The sequence below is a fragment of the Myotis nattereri genome, assembly GCF_964212035.1.
Source record: "Myotis nattereri genome assembly, chromosome: Y".
Lineage (NCBI taxonomy): Eukaryota > Metazoa > Chordata > Mammalia > Chiroptera > Vespertilionidae > Myotis > Myotis nattereri.
The window spans coordinates 3,335,836-3,338,756 of record NC_138094.1 but is presented as its reverse complement, the minus strand read 5'-3'; the positions used below and the strand labels follow the sequence as shown (position 1 = coordinate 3,338,756).

The following is a 2,921-nucleotide window of genomic DNA, read 5'->3' as shown; positions in this document are numbered from 1 at the left end:
TTCTACATTTTATTTTTATTTTCCCTTTAGCAATATTTTACTCTATCTCAATTTTTCCTTTATGCCAACACTCTCTTCCTCACTTTTTCCCTTTGTTATCCTGTTTCTCTTACCCTGTTCTTGCTTCAGTTTTTCTCTATCCTTTCTTCTTACTCCCTGTTAAAAATTCATCTTGCTCAAATATCTAATTTCCTCTCCCCTGCTCCAAGCCCATACACACTTCTCTCTTTCCTTTATTCACTACACAAACTTTTTTTTGCCTTTTTCTTTCTATCTTGTTGTTTGATTGTTGTATAGTTTTTGTTTGTTTGTTTTTTGTTGTTGTTTTTTTTTTCTTTTTTTGCCTTTGTTTTTCCTCTCCTCACTTGCTCCCTTCTTCTACTAATAGTTTAACTAATGCCAATCACTAACTCAGGCCTATCTGCTCTCTATACTCCTTTTCAAATAGTAAAGGAATATATAGATAGATTTTTTAAAGGGGGAAATTTTATTTATATACAGTTTCTTTTATAAATATCTCTATATAATTTTTATAAATATATATTTTCTTATATTTATTTTAATATATATATTTTTTCTTTTTTGTATTTTGTTTTTAACTTTTTTGTATACACTCATTTTCTTTATACCTCCTCTATACTGAATTGTGGCTATTTCCCCATTCATTCAATTCCTTGACCTTACCTTCTGGAAACAAACTCTTCCACCTCAGATTCATCTGGGTGTTAATTGTTTGGATGTTTGTTGTTTGAATTTTTTGGATTAATTGTTGTTTGTTGTTTGCATTCATCTTTGGGTATTTGTTGGTTTTTTTTCGGATTAGAGGTTGTTTAATTGCAGTTTTCTCCCCATATACATATATTTTCCCCTTCTTTTTCTTCTTTTTTATTTCTCTTACATATCTTCCTTTTCTAAATATCATTTTTGCACTATTTTCTGTTCACTAACTCTCTTTTCTCTGGTGGTCACCTTTATTTGGGGGGATTAGTATCATGAATATATTTGTTTGGTGCCATGTGTGTTGTGTTGTATTTTGTGCCATTAAGTCACTGCATGAGAGAGCTACATAACCAGAAAACCTGAGAAGAGAGAAAATGGGGAGACAAAGAAACAGCCCGCATACAAAAGAAAAACAGTAATTACCAGAAAAGGAAGTAAATGAAACAGAGGCAAGCAATATGACACAGAAAGAATTCAGAGCAAAGGCGATAAGGTCACTGAAAATGATGGAAGACAAATTCAGCAATATGTGTAAGAACCAAGAGGAAATGAAGAAGAACCAAGAAGAAATGAAAAAATGACATTGCTGCAATAAAAAAAAAAAAAACTCAACAGAAATCATCAACAGTACACTAGAAGAATCGAGGCCTGCATCAGTGAGCTAGAAGACAAGATAGGAAAAAATACCCAAGTAGAGCAGCATCTAGAAAAAAAAAAAAACTTAAAAAACAAGAGTGCCTAGGGGAACTTTGGTAAACACAAAACAAAACAACATCCGCATAATAGGGGTACCAAAGGGAAAGGAAACAGCAAGGAATAGAAAATTTGTTTGAAAAATTATGACAGAAAACTTCCCTGATATCAGAAAGAAAAAACTTACACAAGTCCAAGAAACTCAAACAGTCCCAAACAAGATGAACTCCAAAAGATCAACACCAAGACACATTATAATTAACTAGGCAAACACCAATGACATAGTAACAATCTTAAATGCTTCCAGAGATAGACAGAAAGTTACCTACAAATGATCTCCCATCAGACTATGAACTGATTTCACAACAGAAACACATAAGGCCAGAAGGGAATGGAATAAAATATACAAAGTCATGCAAAGCAAGGGTCTAAATCCAAGAATTCTGTACCCAGCAAGGCTATCAATCAAAACTGAAGGTGAAATCAGGAGCTTCACAGCCAAAAAAGTACTAAGTGAGGTTATTACCACCAAACCAGCCATGCTAGAAATTCTAAAGGGTCTGCTGTAAAAAGAAGAAATAGAACAGGAAGAAGAAACACAGTCATAAATGATAAAAATGGCAACAAACAAGTACCTATCAAAAATAACTTTAAATGTAAATGGATTTGCCCCAGGCTGAAGTGGAGCAGAGCCCACAGGGTGGACCACAGCGCAGGCTCCCCTCAGCGTGCCCCCAGGGTCGGTATGGGTATCGGGGAGTTGGAATACAGTATTAATGACAAACCCTGGCCTGCAGGGTGACAATGACAGGCTTCCTGGATAAAGTCCATTGGCCAGAGTGGGAATTCATTGACTGGAGTGAGTGGAGGAATTCCATGGCCTCTATGGGCACAGGCGTATTGTTCTCTGCAGCTGGTCGGTGATGATCAATGGCCATGGTGTACGCGAAGCCTGAGCAGCTGACCCCCACCTTCCACACCTGCGGGGTGTTCTCCACACTGGCCTTCTTCATGATAAATGCAGTGTCCAATGCCCAGGAGAGAGGCGACAGCTACGAGAGCAGCTGTTTGGGAAGAACAGGTGCTCATATCTGGCTCTTCATCGCCTTCATGTGTATGTTCAGGTCACTCATTGCTTCCATGTGGATTCTTTTTGGTGCCTATGTTACCCAGAGTAAATACTAACATTTACTCAGGGCTGGTGGTGTTCTTCCAGAACACACTTATATTTTTAAGCATGCTCATCTACAAATTCGGGATAACTGAAGAGCTGTGGACCTGAGATCACTTTGAAACCTCATTTCCTGTGCCATATCATATTTGTAGGTAGATTTTTATTATCTTTTAATGTAGTTTTCACATTGTCAAATAGAATAGATTGCACATTAAATGTTGTGTTGCTATATACTTTTATGCTCTAAGTTTTGAAATTGTTTTATGAGTTTTCTGTTTTTTTAATGGCTAGATTGTTAATATGTATATAAGACTATACAGATAGAATGTGGATA

At 36.3% G+C, this 2,921-nt stretch overlaps 1 pseudogene across 1 annotated transcript; it reads left to right on the top strand.

Moving 5' to 3' along the window:
* The first annotated feature begins 2,217 nt into the window (after positions 1–2,217).
* Positions 2,218–2,695, top strand: LOC308512185 (transmembrane protein 50B-like; annotated as a pseudogene). The gene has a single exon. The product of its transcript is annotated as a transmembrane protein 50B-like (transcript).
* The last annotated feature ends 226 nt before the right edge of the window (positions 2,696–2,921 follow it).